The sequence below is a fragment of the Eretmochelys imbricata genome, chromosome 28 (genome assembly GCF_965152235.1).
Source record: "Eretmochelys imbricata isolate rEreImb1 chromosome 28, rEreImb1.hap1, whole genome shotgun sequence".
NCBI classification, from domain to species: Eukaryota; Metazoa; Chordata; order Testudines; family Cheloniidae; genus Eretmochelys; species Eretmochelys imbricata.
The window spans coordinates 806,875-832,716 of record NC_135599.1 but is presented as its reverse complement, the minus strand read 5'-3'; the positions used below and the strand labels follow the sequence as shown (position 1 = coordinate 832,716).

Here is a 25,842-nt window from a genome sequence, read left to right as displayed (position 1 = left end):
TTGTGCACGTGTGCCTGGTTTTGGGCACCCAAAATGTTGACCTTTTGCCTCGGTTTCAGATTTCCCCATCTGTAATATGGAGGTACCTGGGAGCTGCTATGCAAGGGTTAATTAGGAAAGCATAGACTATGCCATACTGGATCTAGACCAGCGTGTCGCCTCAGGTTCTTGTGAGGAAGGTGGAAGAACCCCAGCGTAGACAGAAGTGACATAATCTGTCCCTCACGTCCCCTTCTGATCCCTTTAGGGAGAGATTGGTTTAAATCTGGAAGCATGAGGAGTAAGATCCCTTACAATAGTGAATGCTAATCAACTTTGAAACTCTGGATATTCATATCTATATGAATGTCCAATCCTTTCTTGAATCGTGCTGTGTTTCTGGGCTCAGTTAGTATCAGAGCCAAGATTTCAGGGAGTTTAGTACTAAAGTTTTAGAAGGGGGGAGCGGCCCTGAGTGTAATCGATGCAGCAATGCTTCCTGAGTCTGCAGAGAGCCTGAGCCAATTGCTCTGAGATGGGGGATCTTTCCCATTCATATCAATTACCCCCAGAGTTTGGGGATACTTACAATTTAGGGTGGAAACTACAACACTCAGGGTTTTTTCCATGGTTTCCAAGCAAAACCATGAGAGCCAGTGAGAAATGTTTCCACGTGATGTTTCTTTGTTGAAAAATGTCAGAACCAAAATTTTGTGGGAAAGGCTCGGTTTGGACACATTTCTCGATGTGAAACATTTTTGAAAAATTCTGAATGTTTCAAAACCAAAAATTGTGTTTTTTCCACTTTGAAATGATTTTTCTTTATTTTGAAATGTTTAGCTAATTAGAAAACAAATATTTAAAACACCCAGTATGGTTGAATAGACATGAAACATTTGAAAATGACTGACACAAAATGTTTTGATTGACCTGAACTAAATTTGGGGGATGGGGGGGGAATTTTCAGTTTGTGAAAATATTCAAATTTTTGTGTTTTCCTCCTGATTTGGGACTGGAAAAATTTCCAAACTTTCCCAGATGTTCACAGGACAAAAAAGCCATTTCCTACCCAGCTCTTAAACGACTTGTAACTTGATAACTTTGGCTGAGTTTCCTCAAAACTCAGTGAATCTCAAACTCAAAAATAAACTCCTTTAAGCCATACCAGTCATATTTCTCAAGCATGATGATTTCCCAGTAGCAATCCCTCTGAAGCATCTGCTGTTGGTCACTGTCGGAAGACAGGATACTGAGCTAGATGGACAATTGATCTGACCCAGTCTGACCGTTCTTATGTATGTGTGTATTTTTTGGAATGCGCACACATTTCTATTTTGAATCTTATTTCGCTGTCTATATAAGCACCCCAAATATTTGCTTAAAGTTTTACTTTTGTGCAATAGAACGGATTCCTTCACTGTTTAGAGCTTACTTCATTAGACGTATTTGAAGACTAGCAAGCTCAGAATTATATAATAAAATCTGTGTTAGCGATGGATCGGGCGAAATCGGTGGCTTAGCAGAGTTGGGCATGTGTCTAAACATTTGATGTATCTATATGGGTAAACACTGGAGTATTTTAAGGGATCTTGGCACTTACCTCATTCTATTTCAACGTACTGAGCAACAGAATCAAATCAGTATATCTCTTCCCTCAGTTCATCTCTGCCACCTAGTGGGTAAGTGGACACGTTAATTGTTAAGAAGATTTATTTTGAGTGTTTTTTTATTTGCTTTATTATTTTTGTATTTCATAGATCCTAAGCCAGATCATCCAGTCTGACCTCCTATAACACAGACATAAAGCTGCCCTGAATTGTTTCCTGGCTGAACTAGAGCAGATCTTTCAGGGAAACATCCAATCTGACACTAAACTGGGAGGAGAGGTAGACATGCTGGAGGGTAGGGATAGGATACAGAGGGACCTAGACAAATTGGAGGATTGGGCCAAAAGAAATCTGAGGAGGTTCAACAAGGACAAGTGCAGAGTCCTGCACTTAGAACAGAAGAACCCCATGCACCGCTACAGACTAGGGACCGAATGGCTCGGCAGCAGTTCTGCAGAGAAGGACCTAGGGGTGACAGTGGACGAGAAGCTGGATATGAGTCAACAGTGTGCCCTTGTTGCCAAGAAGGCCAATGGCATTTTGGGATGTATATGTAGGGGCATTGCCAGCAGATGGAGGGACGTGCTCGTTCCCCTCTATTCGACATTGGTGAGACCTCATCTGGAGTACTGTGTCCAGTTTTGGGCCCCACACTACAAGAAGGATGTGGAAAAATTGGAGAGAGTCCAGCGAAGGGCAACAAACATGATTAGGGAACTGGAACACATGACTTATGAGGAGAGGCTGAGGGAACTGGGATTGTTTAGTCTACGGAAGAGAAGAATGAGGGGGGATTTGATAGCTGCTTTCAACTACCTGAAAGGGGGTTCCAAAGAGGATGGATCTAGACTGATGATCTCCTTCCTTAGAAGTTTTTAAGGTCAGGCTTGACAAAGCCCTGGCTGGGATGATTTAGTTGGGGATTGGTCCTGCTTTGAGCAGGGGGTTGGTCTAGACACCTCCTGAGGTCCCTTCCAACTCTGATATTCTATGATTCTATGGTGTTCCAAGAAGGAGGAGTGCTAGGCAGAGACGGGCTCGATCTAACAAAGAAAGGGAAGAGCATCTTCGCAAGCAGGCTGGCTAACATAGTGAGGAGGGCTTTAAACTAGGTTCACCAGGGGAAGGAGACCAAAGCCCTGAGGTAAGTGGGGACGTGGGATACCGGGAGGAAGCACAAGCAGGAGAGCACGAAAGGGGAGGGCTCCTGCCTCATACTGAGAAAGAGGGACGATCAGCAAGTTATCTCAAGTGCCTATACACAAATGCAAGAAGCCTGGGAAACAAGCAGGGAGAACTGGAAGTCCTGGCACAGCCAAGGAATTATGATGTGACTGGAATAACAGAGACTGGGTGGGATAACTCACATGACTGGAGTACTGTCATGGATGGATATAAACTGTTCAGGAAGGACAGGCAGGGCAGAAAAGGTGGGGGAGTTGCATTGTATGTAAGGGAGCAATATGACTGCTCAGAGCTCCGGTATGAAACTGCAGAAAAACCTGAGAGTCTCTGGATTTAGTTTAGAAGTCTGAGGAACAAGGGTGATGTCGTGATGGGAGTCTGCTATCGACCACCGGACCAGGGGGATGAGGTGGACGAGGCTTTCTTCCGGCAACTAACGGAAGTTATTAGATCACAGGGCCTGGTTCTCATGGGAGACTTCAATCACCCTGATATCTGCTGGGAGAGCAATACAGCGGTGCACAGACAATCCAGGAAGTTTTTGGAAAGTGTAGGGAACAATTTCTTGGTGCAAGTGCTGGAGGAACCGACTAGGGGCAGAGCTCTTCTTGACCTGCTGCTTACAAACCGGGAAGAATTAGTAGAGGAAGCAAAAGTGGATGGGAACCTGGGAGGCAGTGACCATGAGATGGTTGAGTTCAGGATCCTGACACAGGGAAGAAAGGAGAGCAGCAGAATACGGACCCTGGACTTCAGAAAAGCAGACTTTGACTCCCTCCGGGAACTGATGGGCAGGATCCCCTGGGAGAATAACATGAGGGGGAAAGGAGTCCAGGAGAGCTGGCTGTATTTGAAAGAATCCTTATTGAGGTTACAGGGACAAACCATCCCGATGTGTAGAAAGAATAGTAAATATGGCAGGCAAGCAGCTTGGCTTAACAGTGAAATCCTTGCTGATCTTAAACACAAAAAAGAAGCTTACAAGAAGTGAAAGATTGGACAAATGACCAGGAGAAGTATAAAAATATTGCTCAGGCATCCAGGAATGAAATCAGGAGGGCCAAATCACACCTGGAGTTGCAGCTAGCAAGAGATGTTAAGAGTACCAAGAAGGGTTTCTACAGGTATGTTAGCAATAAGAAGAAAGTCAAGGAAAGTGTGGGCCCTTACTGAATGAGGGAGGCAACCGAGTGACAGAGGATGTGAAAAAACCTAATGTACTCAATGCTTTTTTTGCCTCTGTCTTCACGAACAAGGTCAGCTCACAGACTGCTGCACTGGGCAGCACAGCAGGGGGAGGAGGTGACCAGCCCTCTGTGAAGAAAGAAGTGGTTCGGGACTATTTAGAAAAGCTGGATGAGCACAAGTCCATGGGGCCGGATGCGCTGCATCCGAGAGTGCTAAAGGAGTTGGCGGATGTGATTGCAGAGCCATTGGCCATTATCTTTAAAAACTCATGGCGATCTGGGGAAGTTCCGGACGACTGGAGAAAGGCTAATGTAGTGCCCATCTTTAAAAAAGGGAAGGAGGAGGATCCTGGGAACTACAGGCCAGTCAGCCTCACCTCAGTCCCTGGAAAAATCATGGAGCAGGTCCTCAAGGAATCAATTCTGAAGGACTTAGAGGAGAGGAAAGTGATCAGGAACAGTCAGCATGGATTCACCAAGGGCAAGTCATGCCTGACGAATCTAATTGCCTTCTATGATGAGATAACTGGCTCTGTGGATGAGAGAAAGCAGTGGACTTATTGTTCCTTGACTTTAGCAAAGCTTTTGACACGGTCTCCCACAGTATTCTTGCCAGCAAGTTAAAGAAGTATGGGCTGGATGAATGGACTACAGGTAGTGATCAATGGCTCCATGTCTAGTTGGCAGCTGGTATTAAGCAGACTGCCCCAAGGGTCGGTCCTGGGGCCAGTTTTGTTCAATATCTTCATTAATGATCTGGAGGATGGTGTGGATTGCACCCTCCGCAAGTTTGCAGATGACACTAAACTGGGAGGAGTGGTAGATACACTGGAGGATAGGGATAGGATACAGAGGGACCTAGACATATTGGAGGATTGGGCCAAAAGAAATCTGATGAGGTTCAACAAGGACAAGTGCAGAGTCCTGCACTTAGGACGGAAGAATCCCATGCACCGCTACAGACTAGGGACCAACTGGCTCGGCAGCAGTTCTGCAGAAAAGGACCTAGGGGTTACGGTGGACGAGAAACTAGATATGAGTCAACAGTGTGCCCTTGTTGCCAAGAAGGGTGGGGGAGGGATAGTTGAGTGGTTTGAGCATTGGCCTGCTAAACCCAGGGTTGTGAGTTCAGTCCTTGAGGGGACCATTGAGGGATCTGGGGCAAAAATTGGGGATTGGTCCTGCTTTGAACAGGGGTTGGACTAGATGACCTCCTGAGCTCCCTTCCAACCCTGATATTCTATGATTCTATGAAGAAGACCAATGGCATTTTGGGATGTATAAGTAGGGGCATTGCCAGCAGATTGAGGGACGTGATCGTTCCCCTCTATTCGACATTGGTAAGGCCTCATCTGGAGTACTGTGTCCAGTTTTGGGCCCCACATTACAAGAAGGATGTGGAAAAATTGGAAAATGTCCAGCGGAGGGCAACAAAAATGATTAGGGGACTGGAACACATGACTTATGAGGAGAGGCTGAGGGAACTGGGATTGTTTAGTCTGCAGAAGAGAAGAATGAGGGGGGATTTCATAGTTGCTTTCAACTACCTGAAAGGGGGTTCCAAAGAGGATGGATCTAGACTGTTCTCAGTGGTAGCAGATGGCAGAACAAGGAGTAATGGTCTCACGTTGCAGCGGGGGAGGTTTAGGTTGGATATTAAGAAAAACTTTTTCACTAGGAGGGTGGTGAAACACTGGAATGCGTTACCTAGGGAGGTGGTGGAATCTCCTTCCTTAGATATTTTTAAGGTCAGGCTTGACAAAGCCCTGGCTGGGATGATTTAGTTGGGGATTGGTCCTGCTTTGAGCAGGGGGTTGGACTAGATGACCTCCTGAGGTCCCTTCCAACCCTGATATTCTGTGATTCTATGACTTCATCCTTTAGGGATTTGCAGAGACTCAGGGCAGGCTTCCAAAAGAAGCTGGCATTTATTAGTCTCCTGAAATCCAGGATCTAAGAAGCCTTTGGTTAGTCTTCACTCTGAGTCCCTGCTGATGGAATCCCCTGCCTGCAGCCTTCTGGGTTTCACCTCTTGCTGCCTTTCTGCTTCGACAGTTGTGAACACGTCATTCGTACCGATGCAGCCCTGCCTCATGGGACTCTGACCCCATTCCCCCACCCCAAGGAAGAAACTAACCCCTTCCCACCCAGTGGCTAGCAGTACTAAGTGAGATGGGGGAAACTGAGTCACATATCTTTCTCATAAAAATATTATTACTCCTTCTCGCTGGTCTATGGACAATATGTTCAGGACATACAAGCAGAGAAGTTAGAGAGGAAAAAAAAACAATAACATTCTGGAGACTTGCTGGAGACCACAACACACCATGACTTTGTTGCTTACAATGCAGAACCCGAACACAAGAACCGAAACCAGAGAGAGACAAAACAGGTTGCTCCCCCCGCCAAACTAGAGAAAACTCATCTCACCTTTCTAGGCTGGCCGGCTGCAGACTGCCTGCTGCTAGACCTAGCGTGCATGCTTCCCGCCAGCCAGCCTGCAGGACCAGGAAAACACCTGAGAATTTGAAGTGATATACCACAGATTTCAATACACCGTGCCATAGAGTTTCTCAGCTGCTCTCCCAAGTTGCCTGAACCTTTGTCTTCCAAGAACATATTTTTCCCGTTGATGGTGGTTCCCGCTAAGAATTCTTTGCTCTTGCGCTCCAAGGCTCCTCCGTTGGCCTTCCAGGAAATGCTTAGCTAGTCCGTTCTGTTCACAAACATGGCAGAGAGGCAAGGTGGGGGAGGGAATATCTTTTATTGGACAAATGGCCTTCCCACGTTCTCCGTAGTCTGCGCCTGGAGCGATCAGCTGGTCTGAGCCTTGGATCATGTCCACCAGAGGAAGCTGACTAGCATAGCTATGCTGAGATAATTCCCCATGTAGACATTCTTATCTGAATTCTTCCTGCACCATTGGACCTCGCTTAGGACTTCGTCAGCCCTGTCTATCCTCTTTGCATATCCTGTCTCTCTCGTTAAGCCCCGGGCGTTTTCTCTACCGTTTGATGAAGGCATTCTTTATCAGTCCCTTCGGTGTCTTCCTCCGGCTGGGTCACTGGGGCGGATTCCTCATGCGCTCACACACCGGTGTTGATCAGGAGTAACTCCACCGGAGTCGATTGGGGCCCATTCCCCTCTCACGTCGATGTCGACCAGTGGAGTTACTCCTGGAGTTCATGGGGCTGATTCTGATCTCTGCTGGAGATGGAGGGTTTACATCCAGAGTAACACACCAGGGGCCCCCTCCTTTCTTAGGTCCATCCCAGATCTCCTTCTTCCAGCACTTCCAAGGTCTAGAACACCTTCGTCCATCTGATGGTCGGTGTCATAAACATACAGCTCAGGGTAGCATAAAATCTCTCTTTTACCTGTCAGGGGTTAAGAAGCTCAAATAACCTGGTTGGCACCTGACCAAAAGGACCAATAAGGGAAGAAGATACTTTCAAATCTTGGGGGGAGGTTTTGTTTGTGCTCTCTTTGTTGTTCTCTCTGACAGAGAGGGACCAGGGCAGGAAAAAAACATCTCCTAAAACCCTACCTGAAATAAGCATCTAAGGTTACAAAAATTGTAAGTAAAGCAAGGAAATGCGTTAGATTATCTTTTGTTTTAGCTTGTGAATTTTCCCTATGCTAAGAGGGAGGTTTATTCCTGTTTTTTTTGTAACTTTGAATTTGAGCCTAGAGGGAAATCCTCTGTGTTTTAAATCTTTTTATTACCCTGTAAAATTACTTTCCATCCTAATTTTACAGAGGTGCTGTTTTTACTTTTTTCTTTATAATAAAGTTCTTCTTTTAAGAACCTGATTGGTTTTTAGTGTCCTAAAAACCCAAGGGTCTGGTCTGTGCTCACCTGATTAACCTATTGGTTGGTATATTATTCTCAAGCCTCCCCAGGAAGGGGGGTGAAGGGGTTTGGAGGGATATTTTGGGGAAACAGGAACTCCAAGTGGTCCTTTTCCTGAATCTTGGTCTAACTCACTTGGTGGTGGCAGCAGTACCATCCAAGGACAAGGAAAGGATTTGTGCCTTGGGGAAATTTTAACCTAAGCTAGTAGAAATAAGCGTAGGGGGGTATTTGATGTTGGTCCCCACAGCTGTACCCCAGAGTGGGGAGGGAACCCTGACAGAAGGTTTTGACCATGATTTCAGCTGCTCAAGCCTCTGATGTCTGAAGTCCTGAACACCGCATCAAGTAGCTTGAAGCACGCGACGCGCCCTCAATCCAGGCAATATTACGGCCGTTTAAGCTAGGTAAAAAGCTCTAGCATGTCCACTCTTATCCACTGCTCCGAACGCAGCCTCCTGGCCCGTGACCTAGGAGAGAGCTCAGATTCTAAGGCCAGTGGTAATAGGCGTCTAATTTCCATTGGTTTTCGGATGTTTGCAGCACTGTTGTAGCCAGGTTGGTCCCAGGATAAGAGAAAGACAAGGTGGGGAAGGTAATGTCATTTATGTGGGTGCAAGAGACAAGCTTTCGAGCTCCACAGAGCTCTGGGAAAGGCACATGAAGGAGATGCAGCAGCCACAGCTCTGTCCCCAGACTGAGACGAAGGACCAGAAACAGAGGAAGGATGCAAAGATCATTCCACAGCAGCACAGATCAACAGAGCCCTGGCACTGGGCAGGACGGACTTGGTCTTATCTTCTGCTCTTTTGTGTGAACCTAAGGACTTCCTGATGCCATGTGCCAGCTGACTGATAAATCCGACCCTGTCACCGCAAATGCTTGCGGAGGTGCGTGTCCCCGAGGAGCGTAAAAGCCTTGGACTCGCTGGGCAGAGCTCACGGGGCCAAGCAGAAGTGAGGGCGCCCAGAGGCTTCGTCTCGGAGGTGTTGAGGCTGTGTGGATGGTCTTGGAAGGACTGGAACCCCTTGCGGGTCTGGCACACTAAAGAGGTCTTCCCAAGTGTCTGCTTAAGCATAGATCCTGAGGATCCGTGACAGGGGATCTCCTTCAAAATCCGACGGCTACCACTAGCAAAGTGTTTTTGACTTGATTTGGTCAGGAATTTTTGGCATGGAACTTTATTTTCCTCAGAAAATGCCAGTTGGCCAATACCCAAACTTCCACCACAAGGGGGCAGACACGATAATTTCTTCTTTGCAACAACAACTATGTAAAAAAAAATTTTTTTTTAAATCCTGTTTTGACACATTTTCAGAGCGAAACGTTTTGCTTTGCCAACTTTTGATGGAAAAAATGTTGAAACCCCTGCGCTAAGGCATTAGACCCCATTCCCTTTCCAGAGCCAGGATAGAACCCAGGAGTCCTGGCTCCCAGCCCCCCTGCTCTGACCCACCAGACCCCACTCCCTTCCCAGAGCCAGGATAGAACCCAGGAGTCCTGGCTCCCAGCCCCCCTGCTCTGACCCACCAGACCCCACTCCCTTCCCAGAGCCAGGATAGAACCCAGTAGTCCTGGCTCCCAGCCCCCCTGCTCTGACCCACCAGCCCGCACTCCCTTCCCAGAGCCAGGATAGAACCCAGGAGTCTTGGCTCCCAGCCCCCCTGCTCTGACCCACCAGACCCCACTCCCTTCCCAGAGCCAGGATAGAACCCAGGAGTCCTGGCTCCCAGCCCCCCTGCTCTGACCCACCAGACCCCACTCCCTTCCCAGAGCCAGGATAGAACCCAGGAGTCCGGGCCCCCCAGCCGATAACGCTCTGACAGGTTATATCTGTTGGGGTTTGTTGCCATCTAGTGGACAGATAAGCATATTTTTAATACAAGGGAACCTCAGAGTTACAAACCCCTCCGGAATGGAGGTTGTTCGTAACCGAAATGTGCGTAACTCTGAACGAAACGTTACGACGGTTCTTTCAAAAGTTGACAGCCAAACAGTGACTTAATACAGCTTTGAAACTTTGCTATGCAGAAGAAAAATGCGGCTTTCCTTGGATTTTTTAGTCCCGTATTTGCTCTTTTTTTTTTTTTTTTTGGTCTCTTCTGCTGCCCGATTCCTGTTCCAAATGAGGTGTGTGCTTGACTGGTCAGTTCGTAACTCTGGGGTTCAATACTCGGAAGGTTGGAAATATCCGATTTTATAACGGCGTTGCCGAGAAGAAAATCCAGCTCTTCCCCATGGGATAAAGAGGTCAGAATCCAAAAGGCATGTTTTGCAAATGCCACACTTTGATGGGAAAAATGTCAAAAACCCTGCTCTAAGCCATTCGACTTTGCAATCAGTGCTTTTGAATTACTGGTCGATGAGGAAGAAAGGAAGGAGGTCCATATTTTAGTAACTGAACCACAGCTGCCAGAGGGCCCCCCGCTTTTAGTGGGGTGCCAACCGGGCCAGTAAACCCAATCTAAATCTGGAGTCAGGACTCCGCTGAAGCGGTGTGAGAGGTGAATCTGGGCCGAGAGGAAAGAGCAACTGAAGATCAGTAGCGGGAGAATTTCCTGCTCTTCTCATTCCAGTTTCGCAGGAGTGACGTGTGCTATACCAGAGTGAACAGTGAGGCAGAGATTAGCCTGGGATCTCACAGCAGGCTCGGGGCAGGGCTGGAATTAGGGCTGGGGACCGACTGGCTAGGCAGCAGTTCTGCAGAAAAGGACCTGGGGATTACAGTGGAGGAGAAGCTGGATATGAGTCACCAGTGTGCCCTTGTTGCCAAGAAGGCCAACGGCATATTGGGCTGTATTAATAGGAGCATGGCCAGCAGATGGAGGGAAGTGATTATTCCCCTCTACTCATCACTGGTTAGGCCACATCTGGAGCATTGCGTCCAGTTTTGGGCCCCCCGCTACAGAAGGGATGTGGACAAATTGGAGAGAGTCCAGCGGAGGGCAACAAAAATAATTAGGGGGCTGGGGCACATGTCTTATGAGGAGAGGCTGAGGGAACTGGGGTTATTTAGTCTGCAGAAGAGAAGAGTGAGGGGGGATTTGATAGGAGCCTTCAACTACCTGAAGGGGGGTTCCAAAGAGGATGGAGCTCGGCTGGTCTCAGTGGTGGCAGATGACAGAACAAGGAGTAATGGTCTCACGTTGCCGTGGGGAAGGTTTAGGTTGGATATTAGGAAACACTATTTCACGAGGACGGGGGTGAAGCACTGGAAGGGGTTCCCTAGGGAGGTGGTGGAATCTCCTCCTTAGAGGCTTTTAAGGCCCAGCTTGACCCCTGGCTAGGATAATTTAGTTGTGGCTGGTCCTGCTTTGAGCAGGGGGTTGGACTATCCAACCCTGATCTTCTATGATTCTAAACCCGGACTCCTGGGTCCCTAGCCACTAGCCCATAGCGTTACCCCATTCCCTCCCTCAACACTGGCATTACAAAGGTAACCCATTGACAGCACCTGCGTGGGTGTTATAATCTAGCAGGACGCTTCCCATGTGCAGTTCCTGAAGAAGCATCAAACCACTCTGGATAATGGATTATTCTGGATTATTTCTGTTACTGTGGGGCCCTGCGCTTGGCTGTATAAACCTGCCCCAGACCGCTTCCGATCGAAGTACCAGACAACAAATGAATGGATAGTGGTCAGCGCAATTGGTCGTGGTCTTGTCTCAACCCAGCCCAGCCGTCCTCAAGACGAATGCAGGCCAGACTTGCCGGGTGGACTCTCTCCAGAGAAGCAGGTACTCGGAAAAGGATTTGGGGGAGCATGGGGGGATAATTAGCTGACCGTGAGGACGCTGTGGGCAAGAGGTTGACTGAGATCCGCGGGTGATCCTTTGAGAGGGCCACCAGCGTAGTAGATGGGGAGCAGTAGACGTGAGAGATTTTGATTTTAGGTGGGCTGTCGACGCAGTCCCATGGGATATTGTCAGAAGCAAACCCGGGGAACACAAGAGGGATGAAATCAATACAAGGTGGGTGCATGACCGGCTGAAAGACCAGACTTGAAAAGCAGTTATCAATTGATCGCTGTCGGACTGGGAGGGCAAATCTAGTGGGATCTTGCAGGGGTCAGTCCTGGATCCAGGGTGACTATTTTCATGACTGACTTGGATAATAGAGTGGGGCATAGGCATAGAAAATCTGCGGATGACCCCGAGCGGGAAGGGGGGTGCAATCGTGTGTGTGAGATCTGTGGGTCCTCTGAGCCCTGTGGATGTGTGTCTGTGTGAGAAAGAGCTGTGTGTTTGTGGGTCTTTATGTGTCTGCGTTGGTGTGTGCAATTTGTGTTGTGTTTGTGAGTCTCCGGGTGTGGGGTGTGTTGGGGGGGTGTCTGCACTGTCTGTGTGTGTTTGTGGGTCTGTGTGTCGGTGTGTGTGACATCTCTGTGTGTTTGTGACTGTGGGTCTCTGTGTGGGGCCAGTCACTCCATCCCCTTGCCTGCTGCCCCTCCCCCTCACTCTAATGCCCCCAGACCCCACAACCTCCTCCAGAGGCGAGTTTTCGTTTTCAGTTGCTGAGCCAGGGCCTGGGGCCGGACAGGGCACGGGTCTGTAGCCCCAGGGACTGGTTCCCAGGCAGTGCTATGCAGGCCGGGCCAGGGCTCCTGGGTTCTCTCCCCTGCTCTGGGAAGGGAGTGGGGTCTAGTGGATAGAGCGGGGGGGAGGGCTGGGAGCCAGGATGCCTGGGTTCTCTCCCCGGCTCAGGGAGGGAAAAGGTGTCTAGTGGATAGAGCAGGGAGGGCTGGGAGCCAGGACACCTGGGTTCCATTCCCCTCTCTGTATCACAGCTGTGATGACTGCAATTTACGGAGGAGATGGGATTGGGGGCGGGTACAGCCTCTTCCTTCAGGCCGGTTCCAGGTCTGCACGCTTCTTTTTCTTCCTGTTGCTGGGAAATCGCCTCTCTCAGAGCTGGGGATGGCCGATCATGCTGCGGAGCAGAGCCAAAGCCCAGCCGGAGAGGAATTTCCCCTTTCCTGCTTCCTTTTCTCCTGAAATAAAACTCAGGAATTTCCCAGTGGATTTTCCTCGACAAGAAGAACAGAGACCAGCCAGCCTGGGGAAGTGGGGAATCGGAGATGGGGCCTTTCCCCTCTATGGGGGACCGGTCCCAATCTGGCATCAAGGGCCAGGGCAGGACTAGCAGGGGGTTGTGGGTCGCGAGTGAGGGGCACCGGCAGAGCTGGGGAGGGAGCTCAGGCCTGGGCTAGCAGGGGGCTGCATGTTGGGCATGAGGGGCACCGGCAGAGCTGGGGAGGGAGCTCAGGTCTGGGCTAGCAGGGGGCTGCGGGTGAGGGGCACTGGTATTCACACTCCTGGCCCCTACCCCCCTGCCTGGTGGGATCCAGATCTGTGTGATCCGGGGCGCCCAGGGCAGCCCTCACTGGAAAAGCCACCGTCAGGGCAGGCTGCAAAATGGAGCACAGATACTCCCACAACGGCTGGGTAACACTGAAGTTAAATTTCCCAACCAGTCACAGAGTGTGCTCCTGGTCCCCCACACTGGTTATCAAGACACAAAAACGAAACCACACAGTGATCTTATTGCATTCCAGTTCTCTGGCTCCCAGTCAGCACCTAGGTCCAGTGCAGTGAGAAGTTATTAAAAAAAACTCTGCTCACGTATACAAAATGTTCTTCTCACCCCAAAGGGCCAGCCACGTCGCCAGGTCAGTAGAGGTTGGGATCTTACCCAAAATACCAAGCTGTCAGCCAATCCTTTAGTGTCTAAAACGAAAAGTTTATTATAAAGAAACAAGGAAAGATAACCAGAGAGATGTCAAATGGCAAAACAGTCACATACATACAAGACTTAAAGTCCACAGATCAGGTTCCTAGCAGTATTGGTGAGTTTGCTGGCTTGAAAGTCCCTCTGGAGCATATCCACAGCTTGGATGGGTCATGCAGCAGTTCTGCAGAAAGGGACCTGGGGATTACCGTGGAGGAGAAGCCGGCTAGGAGTCAGCAGTGTGCCCTTGTTGCCAAGAAGGCCAACGGCATATTGGGCTGTATAAGTAGGAGCATGGCCAGCAGATGGAGGGAAGTGATTATTTCCCTCTACTCATCACTGGTTAGGCCACATCTGGAGTATTGCGTCCAGTTTTGGGCCCCCCGCTACAGAAGGGATGTGGACACATTGGAGAGAGTTTGTAGAAAGATTCGTCCAGAGCTAAGAAGCAGGACTGAAGACAAAATGGAGAAGATGCAGTTGCCTTTTATAGTCTGTTGCCACGCGGCCTGTGTTTCCTTTGTTTCCAACACAAGCTGCCCGGCACATGGCTTGGAAGCCTTTTCTCTCCATAGGCATGTCATAAGGTGTATCCCTTGCCTTCTCTCAATGGGACAATTGTATCGCTGGTGCTCCTTAGTGGGCCAAACTGTCTGGGGGTGTCACCCAGAAGCATAGCACATGTTTTGAAATACAGACATATCTATAACTCATAATCCTTGCAACAAAGCCCGTTGCCAACTGTGTCCACATATCTATTCAGGGGACACCGTCATCGGGCCTAATCACATCAGCCACACCATCAGAGGCTCGTTCACCTGCACATCTACCAATGTGATCTATGCCATCATGTGCCAGCAATGCCTCTCTGCCATGTGCATTGGGCAAACTGGACAGTCTCTACGCAAAAGGATAAATGGACACAAATCAGACGTCAAGAATTATAACATTCAAAAACCAGTCGGAGAACACTTCAATCTCCCTGGTCACTCGATTACAGACCTAAAAGTGGCAATTCTCCAACAAAAAAACTTCAGAAACAGACTCCGACGAGAGACTGCTGAATTGGAATTAATTTGCAAACTGGATACAATTAACTTCGGCTTGAATAGAGACTGGGAGTGGATGGGTCATTACACAAAGTAAAACTATTTCCCCATGTTTATCCCCTCCCACTGTTCCTCTGACGTTCTTGTCAACTGCTGGAAATGGCCCACCTTGATTATCACTACAAAACGGTTTTTTCTCCCCGCTCTCCTGCTGGTAATCACTCACCTTTCCTGATCACTCTGGTTACAATGTGTATGGTAACACCCATTGTTTCATGTTCTCTGTGTATATAAATCTCCTCACTGTATTTTCCACTTTATGCATCCGATGAAGTGAGCTGTAGCCCACGAAAGCTTATGCTCAAATAAATTTGTTAGTCTCTAAGGTGCCACAAGTCCTCCTTTTCTTTTTGCGGATACAGACTAACACGGCTGCTACTCTGAAACCTGTCATAATACAGAGGTGATACAAACACATAAATGAGATGATCATATTTGGCAAATCATAACATATTTGCAGATGCCCTACATGGCATATCTGGCACAACTCATTGCAATTTTACAATATTAATATTCATAATATCCTCAAGCATCCCCCAGATTCCGTCGTACAGCGTCACGGTCTCTGCACGGGTTACATTTGAGGCAGCTCCACACTGTCACAGCAATGGGCTCAGGCTCTGAGCAGACTCAGGCAGCGTTGCTGATGCTCAGGGCAGAATTTGAAGGTTTTCTCTGTAACGGTCACAGAGTCACCGGGGCTCTGGAACTACTCCCTACGAAGCCAGGCAGGACTCTGGGGGAGCCTCCTCTCTGAGCAGACTGTCACCAGGGCAAGAAGCTCACCCGGCTTCCACCTTCCTGGGTCTGACCTCGGAGCATTCAGCATCCTCTGCCCCTCCATGCGCTTCCCACGAGTCTGCCCAGGCGGGGTCCTGGGGAAGCCAGTGGGTCCTGACCCCCAATTCCACAGTCAGACGTGACTCTCAGCCAGCCAGGAAAACAGAAGGTTTATTAGGCGACAGGAACACAGTGTAGAACAGAACTTGTTAGCACAGAAATCAGTGACTTTCAGCCACATCCATCTTGGGGAGTCCTGGCCCAGACTGCCCTGGCCTCCCTCTCTTCCAGCCCCAAGCCGCAGACTGCCCAGCTTCCAGCGACCCAACCCCCAACAGCCCCATTGCTCCTCCTCCTGGTCTTTGTCCTGTTTCCTGGGCAAAAGGTGTCACCTGGTCACATCCCCCTCCTGGGTCTCAGGTTACATATGTGCAGACAGCTAAGCAGCCTCACCTGCCCCCGAGGGCCTCAGTCTAAATCACACCCAATTCCCACCACCTAGGCATTGGTGTAATACACAGGGAAACTGAGGCACACACCATATTAATACAGGACCATAAGACTCACATGCAAGATAACAAGGTGACTAAAACCCCACTTTGTCACAGTAACTATAACATCTGGAGACCTGATTTTTTTTTTCCTGGTCCCACACACTGGTTATCAAGACGCAAAAACGAAATCACACAGTGACTGAAGAACATTGTGGAGATCTGTCGCTCGTCCTTCAACACTTTTCCTTCGACACTTTGGGAACAAGGCTGAAGTCTATGAGGGGTAGATAGATCTGCTTAGGAATTGTTCAATGCATCAGGGGGTTTTGGGGGTCCAAAAATACTGATTTCTCGATTTCCAAACTGTTCACACAACGGGGACAGGTTCAAAGAATTTCCTGTTCCAAAAAAGTGTAGAGGAAGAATTGTCCAAATGTTTTGTTTCGACATTTTTTTCAGAACAAGCAAAAAAAATCCAGGTGGTTTCCCATTTGAAGTGAGTTTTTCATTACCCAATTTACACGAGCTACGCGAATGACAAAAGCATAAAGACGAGAAGAACTTTAAAATCCAAATTGACCCTTTTAAAAGTTTTGGAACAAAACACTCCAACTGGTCTGAAATGGAAAAAAAGAAATCTTTTTTGGTCTGCAAATATTTTTTGTGCTCTTGACTATTTTGTCCATATTCAAGCTGAGGGGAAATTTCAGCCTCTTGAAAATATTTGCAGGATGGCAACATCCATTCCCCCTGCCAATGCCGCGGAGAAAGGGACACTGATTCGTTTCAGTTTGTGTTGGGCCTCCAGAAAATGCCCCCAATCTTCACACGAGTGCTTGACTTTAGGCAGTTGGGTTGTGCCATCCGTTTTATACGGTTAAACTGGTGCATTAAGAAAATAACTCCAATCCAATGTCATGCTTCAGGCCTTCAGCTGGCCACCAGCAGTGGTCAGGAAGGAATGTTTCCCCAATGCACAATTGGCCAGATATAGCTGGGATTTTTTTTATCTTCCTCTGCAGCCTCAGAGGATGGCCACAGCAGGACACCAGACAGGAAGATCAGTCGGCGGAGTATTTGAAGCCACTGGGATTTTGATGTGTTACATACTTATGGAGGCCTGTTGAGGTGAGTCAGGACCAACCTGGGTTCTATTCCTGGCTTGGCCACTGGGTGACCTTGGGTAAAGCTGCTCCACTGATCTCTGCCTCAGTTTCCCCATCTGCTACAGAGAGAGAATGTGGGAAAGCACCTGGAGAGCTGTTGATGAGAGCGAGGTGCTGTTACGTTTCTGTGAAATCTAAACCGTGGTGGCAAGATCGGCACCGACGAAGTGGAAAGTGTCTTATCTTCGTCTGAGATGAATATCACAGAGGTCGTAAGTCTCGTTCTGTTTGTACAGCCCCTAGCACAGGGGGGCCATGATGGGGGCTGCTAGCCATGTACGGAGATGTCAATACAAACAGTTTAAGCACATGGATCATTCAAAACCCACTCCTCTCTCATTCATCCTTCCTGTAATCAGTATCACTGGGGGGACTGCGCTTGAAATATTTTCAGAGCCGGGGAGAAAATATTTTGGAGCGGTTTCCTATGAAGCTGGACTGGGCCCAGACTCCTGGGTCCTATTCCCAGGCCTGCTGCTGGGATCCAGTTACAGACAACCTATTTTGTCCCAAATCGCTCCGCGGTCCCCCAGGAAAGGGGTTGTGATGAACTCACATTTTAAAAATTATTTCACTGTAAAAATAGATTCCCCCCCCCCAATCAAAACTGCAAAAAACTTACCAAATAACACTCTTCCCAGGAAAACTCCATTTGAAGTTAAATTGACCCTCTGTCCCCAAAATCGGTGAAATTGACCCCCCCCCCAAAAAAAAAAACAGCCATTGTCTCCATTTCTTTTTCATTTAAAGCCAGGCCTCTTCTCCCGTCTCCTCCCCAGGGGCTGAGAAAAGGAAAGCGAAACCGGAGCCGGCCCCCCCGGGTCCCATAGCCTCCCGGGGGAGGCGCCAGGGCGGGTTCCTCACCGTGACTCGGGCCCAGCGCCGGGGGAGGAGACCGGGAAGGGCCGGGGGGGGAGTTGGCTCCGGTGGGGACTGGGAAGAAGTGAAACTTTGTTGTTTGGGTCGCTGGGTTTGGGGTGGGATCGCGGCTGCCCTGGGCTTCTCCCAACGCCCGAGCCCCCCCACCCGCGCGGGGCCAGGCTGGGCAGCGGGCCCCCCCTCCCAAAAAAAAAGAAGAGAAGAGGGGGGGAAATACAAGCAACAGCCCCCCCGCCTTGCTGTTGGAAGCGGATCGCAGGCAGGTGGGGTGCGGAGACCCGGCTGCTCTGAAGGCGGAGCTGGCTGCAGAGGGGGTGAGTGGGGGGCACCCCCAGTGGCTGGGGTGGGGTGGGGGCGGTTCCCTGCTCTCCTTGGCTGCCGGGAGCTGAGGTATTGGGGCGGGTCTGGGCTGAGAACGGATGCGATGAGGTGAGTGGATGGTTGCATCGGAAAGCTGGGAGGCAGGACTCCTGGGTTCTCTCCCAAGGCTCCGGGAGGGGAGTGGGGGCTGGTGGGTTGGAGCAGGGGGGGCTGACAGCCAGGACGCCTGGGTTCTCTCCCCGGCTCCGGGAGGGGAGTGGGGGCTGGTAGGTGAGAGCAGGGGGGGCTGGCAGCCAGGACTCCTGGGTTCTCTCCCCGGCTCTGGGAGGAGAGCGGGGGCTGGTGGGTCAGAGCGGGGGGGCGGGGAGCCAGGATTCCTGGGTTCTTTCCCCAGCTCTGGGAGGGGAGTGGGGGCTGGTGGGTCAGAGCAGGGGGGCTGGGAGCCAGGACTCTTGGGTTCTCTCCCCAGCTCTGGGAGGGGAGGGGGGGGCTGGTGGGTTGGAGCGGAGGGAAGGGGGGGGGTTAGGTACTAGGACTCCTGGGTTCTTTCCCCTCCCCATGCACTCTGACCTCTCTTCACTGTTTCCTCTTCCCTACCGTCCGTCTGTCTTTCTGTAAAAACCCAGCTGCTTTCTTCCGAGATCTGCTCCCCCCCCTCGCCCATCCCCCCCGGCTGGGTTGCTGATCAAGCTGTGGGTGGGGTGATCTTTCCAGACCTTGCCTAAATTAGGTGTCTCCTGCTGGCTGAGCCCCTCCCTCTCCCTGCAGCTGTGCAAACCCAGAAGAAAAGGGGGGGTGGGGGTCACTGAATTACCCGCTCCACCTTTCCCCCATTTGATCCGCCCCCCGTGTCGCGAAACCCTAGCTGGAGCCCCGCTTTTCATCCGCAGAGCTCGGGGAGGGGGTGAGGCTGGCCTCTCCTGGCTGGGGGAGGAAACTGAGGCACAGCGGGGGGGAGGGCAGAGGAGAGACTTGCATCAGGGCAGGGGGGCTCACATCTCGGAAGAACGCTCCGGTACAAAGATTGGTTTCCGGTTTTGACCCTTTAAACCCCCCAGCCCCCACCCCCACCCCCCCACTTCTTGCGAGCAGAACCGAGGCGTGTTCACGGGACCAGGCCCTGGGAGGTGATTCGTTTCCCGTCTGTCCAGAGATGGGAGGTATTGGCAGCTTCCAGACTGTTTGAATCAGTAGCCTGTGTTCCCAGCCCCCCCGCTCTGACCACCAGCCCCCACTCCCCTCCCAGAGCCCGGGAGAGAACCCAGGAGTCCTGGCTCCCAGCCCCACCCCCCCCACTCTAACCACTAGCCCCCACTCCCCTCCCAGAGCTGGGGAGAAAACCCAGGAGTCCTGGCTCCCAGCCCCACCCCCCCACTCTAACCACTAGCCCCCACTCCCCTCCCAGAGCCGGGGAGAGAACCCAGGAGTCCTGGCTCCCAGTGCCCCACCCAACAGGTCCTATATTGCTTTCCCCAGCCCCCTAAAATACCCCCACTACGGAGCCATCTCCCTAAGTAGTGGAATGGCCTTGGGGGGGGTGATATCTGTACACACACACCCCCCATATCGTCTTGTTGGAGGGGGGAGGGGCGGGGTGTGTCTGATGTCAGTCCTGGGCCCATTGGCCTGCTCTGGGGGTGGCCCATGGGAGCCAGGGGGAGACCCTACAATAAGAAATGCCCTGGGTGGAGGAGAGGAGCAGAGTCTGGTGGGTTAGAGCAGGGGAGGCTGGGAGCCAGGACTCCTGGGTTCTCTCCCCGGCTCTGGGAGGGGAATGGGGGCTGGGGAGTTAGAGCAGGGGGGCTGGGAGCCAGGACTCCTGGGTTCTCTCCCCAGCGCTGGGAGGGGAGTGGGGTCTGGTGCATTAGAGCAGGGGGAACTGAGAGCCAGGACTCCTGGGTTCTCTCCGCAGCGCTGGAAGGGGAGTGGGGTCTGGTGTGTTAGAGCAGGGGGGCTGGGAGCCAGGACTCCTGGGTTCTTTCCCAGCTCTGAGAGGGGAGTGGGGTCTGGTGGGTTAGAGTAGGGGGGGCTGGGAGCCAGGACTCCTGGGTTCTCTCTGCAGCGCTGGGAGGGGAGTGGGGTCTGGTGCGTTAGAGTAGGGGGAACTGAGAGCCAGGACTCCTGGGTTCTATCCCTGGCTCAAGGAGAGGAGGGGGGCTAGAGGTTAGAGTAGAGGGTGGAGGCTTGGAGCCAGGACTCCTGGGTTCCATTCCAGCCATTCCCAGCCCTGCCGGGCAATAGCTGGCAAGTGCCGAATCACAAGACCCGTTTGCTGGGACACTTCCAACTCCTGGCCTGGAGGTGTTGGGGGATGGGGCCTGTTCTCTCGGGGCTGACCCGGGGCTGTAGTTCATATCCCAGCTCCTCCCTCCGCATGGGGGGCCGGGAGATGTGATGGATCAGTGACCCCCGCCCTGTGGCCCTCAGGGTTACTGATTCTGGGCAGGGCCGGGGGAACAAACTGCCGGGGCTCGGTTCTCAATGAAGGAAAACGATACGTCCGGAGGAGGAACAGAGACGTGATTTTTTACCTCTGGATTTGGCCCTGGTGTGTCGGGGAAACCGTGTCTCCGTTGTGGGGCGAAACTCCCAGCTCCCCCCTGCAGCGGAAAAACACGGCTACGCGTCTCGCCAGTTGGCAGTGGTTTTGCCAAACTGTCCCGCTGGGGGCAAAAAGCTTCTCAAAAAAGTCAAAAGTGGCTTGATATTTTTTTTGGGGGGTGTGTGTGGAAAGGATCGAAAGGACACTTCAAATTTCCTTCCATGGGACGGGGTTTTAAAAATCACCAAAGCCTTCGAAGAACCGTTGAAACCCGGCGTTCGGTTCGCCTTGGCCTTTTGTTGCGTTGAAATTTATCCCGCCCGACTTTTGGTTTGCATCGGCTGAAAAATTGCCCAGATGTTAAAAACAACATGAAGATCTATTCGAAACTGCTCTGGGTTTTGGGCGTTTCCGGGCACGGAATTTTTGGAAATTTTGCCGAAACGTTTGGGGTTTGTAACCCGTCAAAATTGAAACAGTTTTCACTCGCGCCGCAGTTTGGCCTTTTTACGGCTCTGTGTTTCTCCAAAAAGTCCCCGCAAAAGTTTTGTTTCGCTCCAAACGCCGTCAAAAACCATTTTGTCCCCTGCCTGTGAGCTGCAAAACCCACCGCTCTCGGTCCGGTAGAGAGGGCCCAGCCCAGGCCGACGCACAGATGCCGTTTCTCTTCTCTCGGCTTCGCCGCGTCTACGCTGGGGTTTTGCTCGGCAGAGCCGTGTTGCTGTCGGTTTTCGTACGCTGGACCGACACGGCCAGGCTTGAAGTGCCCATCGAGTCAGCCAGATATGTGGGAAGAGCGTCGAGGGTTTCAAAAGATCGCGGCAAAACTGATCCGCCCTCTTTAACGGAGCGAGCAGACGCCGGCAGGTGATGGGATCACCGTGGATCGGACACACGGGACGGCTCGGGTTTTTTGGGATTTCCACCGCACCGGCCTTTTCGAGAAGCTGACCCAAACTGGCTTCAAGCCGGGACGGTTTTGTTTGGGAAAATGTCAAAACAACCCCCCCGCCCCAAAACAAACAATGGGGTGAAACTGCCACAAATTTGCAACCCATTTCGCTGTCCCCTTTTTCTTCCAGGGTGTGGGAGGTTTCAGATGGAGAATTTTGCATGAAGAGATCTTGGCAATCTTTGCTCGGGGTCTCTCAGATCTCTTCCTAAAACACGGGATTTACCCCCACTCTAGACATCAGTCCCGAATCCCACCCCCTCAAGCACCCCAGACAGACCCTCATTAGCCCTGGAGCTGGGGGGGGGGGGGTCGTCACACCGGATCAGGCCCACCTTGCTCGGCATCCCGGCTCTGCCGCCGACCGGCACTGACTGAATTGTAGCTAGGAGCCAGGACTCCTGGGTTCTCTCCCCAGCTCTGGGAGGGGAGTGGGGGCTGGTGGGTTAGAGCAGGGCGGGCTGGGAGCCAGGACTCCTGGGTTCTCTCCCCAGCTCTGGGAGGGGAGCGGGGGCTGGTGGGTCAGAGCAAGGGGGGCTGGGAGCCAGGACTCCTGGGTTCCATCCCCGTCTCTGGGAGGGGAATGGGGGCTGGTGGGTCAGAGCAGGGGGGGCTGGGAGCCAGGACTCCTGGGTTCCATCCCCGTCTCTGGGAGGGGAATGGGGGCTGGTGGGTCAGAGCAGGGGGGCTGGGAGCCAGGACTCCTGGGTTCCATCCCCGTCTCTGGGAGGGGAACGGGGGCTGGTGGGTCAGAGCAGGGGGGCTGGGAGCCAGGACTCCTGGGTTCCATCCCCGTCTCTGGGCGGGGAATGGGGGCTGGTGAATTAGAGCGGGAGGGTTGGGTTCTGTCCCCCAACACTAACCCTTACTCATTCTCTGTCTCCCTGTTTTCCAGCTCTCCCCAGGAGGATCGGGCCGTGTCCAGGCGCCCCATGGCGGCCGTCAGTGATGCCCCGGTAGCCCTGCCATTCGGCGTTCCGCCCCCCCGTCGCGCTGCGGCTCAAGGCCCAGGCGCGGCTGCTCCCCCTCCGGCCCCCGGAACCGGGCGGGGCCGCCCCAGCCCCCCCGCCCGCCCTCCGCGGCCCCCGCCAGCGACCCCTACGGGGAGAGGGTGGAACTGGCCCTGCGGGAGGCGGCTCCGGAGCCGAGCCCCGAGGCCGGGCCCGGGTGCGAGGAGCTGACCTTGGACCACCTGCTGGAGATCGTGGCCCAGCTGGAGTACCACACCCGCCCCGAGGACGGGGTCCGCATCTGCCCCCCACTTCCTCCTGGGCTGCTGCTTCTCCGGGGCCCGCTGCCCCCCGCACCGCACCCTGCTGCCCTACCTCTGGCAGCTCTGGCGGAGCACCAGCCTCCCGCCCGGCTGGCTGAGCGTGGGGCCCGAGGCCCACGGGGCGCTGGAGCGGCTCTACGGCGACCCCGGGCGCACCCACGTGCGGGCCTCCTACCAGTGAGTGCGCGGCCGGGGGGAGCCGGGACGCCTGGGTTCTCTCCCCGGCTCCGGGAGGGGAGTGGGGGCTGGTGGTTAGAGCGGGGGGCCCTGGGAACCAGGACTCCTGGGTTCTCTCCCCGGCTCTAGGAGGGGAGTGGGGGCTGGTGGTTAGAGCGGGGGGCCCTGGGAGCCAGGACACCTGGGTTCTCTCCCCGGCTCTAGGAGGGGAGTGGGGGCTGATGGTTAGAGCGGGGGGGGCCCTGGGAGCCAGGACACCTGGGTTCTCTCCCTGGCTCTGGGAGGGGAGTGGGGGCTGGTGGTTAGAGCTGGGGGGACGGGTGCTGGGAGCCAGGACGCCTGGGTTCTCTCCCCGGCTCTGGGAGGGGAGTGGGGGCTGGTGGTTAGAGCGGGGGGGCCCTGGGAGCCAGGACGCCTGGGTTCTCTCCCCGGCTCTGGGAGGGGAGTGGGGGCTGGTGGTTAGAGCGGGGGGCGCTGGGAGCCAGGACGCCTGGGTTCTCTCCCTGGCTCTGGGACGGGAGTGGGGGCTGGTGGTTAGAGCGGGGGGCCCTGGGAGCCAGGACGCCTGGGTTCTCTCCCCGGCTCTGGGAGGGGAGCGGGGTCTGGTGGTTAGAGCGGGGGGCCCTGGGAGCCAGGACGCCTGGGTTCTCTCCCCGGCTCTGGGAGGGGAGTGGGGGCTGGTGGTTAGAGCTGGGGGGACGGGTGCTGGGAGCCAGGACGCCTGGGTTCTCTCCCCGGCTCTGGGAGGGGAGTGGGGGCTGGTGGTTAGAGCGGGGGGCCCTGGGAGCCAGGACGCCTGGGTTCTCTCCCCGGCTCTGGGAGGGGAGTGGGGGGCTGGTGGTTAGAGCGGGGGGCGCTGGGAGCCAGGACGCCTGGGTTCTCTCCCTGGCTCTGGGACGGGAGTGGGGGCTGGTGGTTAGAGCGGGGGGCCCTGGGAGCCAGGACGCCTGGGTTCTCTCCCCGGCTCTGGGAGGGGCATAGGGGCTGGTGGGGTAGAACAAGGGGGGAGGGGCTGGGAGCCAGGACTCCTGGGTTCTCTCCCTGACTCTGGGAGGGGCGTAGGGGCTGGTGGGGTAGAACGGGGGCGGGGGGCTGGGAGCCAGGACTCCTGGGTTCTCTCCCCGGCTCTGGGAGGGGCGTAGGGGCTGGTGGGGTAGAACAAGGGGGGAGGGGCTGGGAGCCAGGACTCCTGGGTTCTCTCCCCGGCTCTGGGAGGGGCGTGGGCCGCTGACCCCTCTTCTCTCCACCCCCAGCCCTTCGCCCAGAGCATCGAGGCGGCGCTGCGGAGCGGCCAGGAGGAGGCGCCGTGCAGCACGGCCGACCACAGCTACCGGCTCGACCTGCGGGCCGGCTCCCAGGGCAACCTGGCCACGGGCACCCTGCACCCCCTGCGGGCCCGGCCCGCCTTCCGCGCCCCCCCCCTGCTGCTGCCGGAGCTACGGTAACCGCCCCCCCCGCCGCGCCCCCCCCCCCCGAGCCGGGCTCACGGCCCCCTCACCCCCTGCCTCGCCCCCGCAGGACGCTCTCCGGCAGCCTGCACCCGGGCCCCCCCGCCGGCCCCGGGCCCCCCCCCCCCGGCCCCGCCCTACCCCGAGAGCTGGGCACCGCTGGCCCCCCGGGCAGGACTGGCGGCAGGTGCCCACGGCGGTGGAGGAGCGCGGCTTCCGGCTCATCTACGGGCTCCTCCCCAAGAGCCGGCCCGAGGCCCGGGGCCGCCTGGAGCGGGCACGGCGGGTGCAGAACCCCTTCCTGTGGGACAAGTACAAGCGGTGAGTGCCCCCCCCGCGCCCCCCAGCCCTGCGCCCCCAGCCTGCCCCCCATGCCCTGCGCCCGTCGCAAGCCCCGCACCCTCTGCTCCCTGCCGCGCCCCCTTGCCCTGCCCCCGCTGAGCCCCCACAAGGCCTGCGCCCACCGCTCTCTCCTCGCCCTGTCTGCACTGTGCCCCCTGCCTGCTCCCCCCAGCCCTGTGCCCCCCATTCCCCTTACCCCCGTCCCCCGCGTCCTACCCACCCTGCGCCCACCCACACCCTGTGCCCCTCCAGCCCTGCCCCCCCACTCCTCCCAGCCCTGCCCCCCCGGCCACGCCCCCCAAACCCTGCCCCCCCCTCTTTCCTTGCCCTGTCCCTCTCACCCTGCATCCCCGGCCACACACCCCAGCACCTGCCCCTCCACGGCCCCCCAGCACCCCCTAACCCCTCCCCCTGGGCATTTCCTGGGTGCAGAGCCCCTTCCTGTGCGACAGGGACAAATGGAAGGGTGCCCGGCTCTAACCACCACTCCCCTCCCGGAGCCGGGGCGAGAACCCAGGAGTCCTGGCTCCCAGCCCCACCCTGCTCTGACCCACCAGCCCCCCGCTCCCCTCCCGGCGCCAGGGCGAGAAACCAGGAGTCCTGGCTCCCAGCCCCGCCTGCTCCCCTCCTGGCGCCAGGGCGAGAACCCAGGAGTCCTGGCTCCCAGCCCGCCCTGCTCTGACCCACCAGGACCCGCTCCCCTCCCGCGCTGGGGCGAGAACCCAGGAGTCCTGGCTCCCAGCCCCTGCTGCTCTGACCCACCAGCCCCCGCTCCCCTCCTGGCGCCAGGGCGAGAACCCAGGAGTCCTGGCTCCCAGCCC

At 54.3% G+C, this 25,842-nt stretch overlaps 1 pseudogene across 1 annotated transcript in view; it reads left to right on the top strand.

The window, feature by feature from the left end:
• LOC144258206 (protein mono-ADP-ribosyltransferase TIPARP-like) overlaps positions 1 to 25,842 on the top strand; it is a 31,998-nt pseudogene that overhangs the window by 3,725 nt on the left and 2,431 nt on the right. Inside the window, exons 2-6 of the transcript XR_013344648.1 lie at positions 21,457 to 21,616; positions 22,742 to 23,231; positions 24,366 to 24,369; positions 24,485 to 24,672; positions 24,750 to 25,000. The product of XR_013344648.1 is annotated as a protein mono-ADP-ribosyltransferase TIPARP-like (transcript). The remainder of the gene's footprint in view (positions 1 to 21,456; positions 21,617 to 22,741; positions 23,232 to 24,365; positions 24,370 to 24,484; positions 24,673 to 24,749; positions 25,001 to 25,842) is intronic.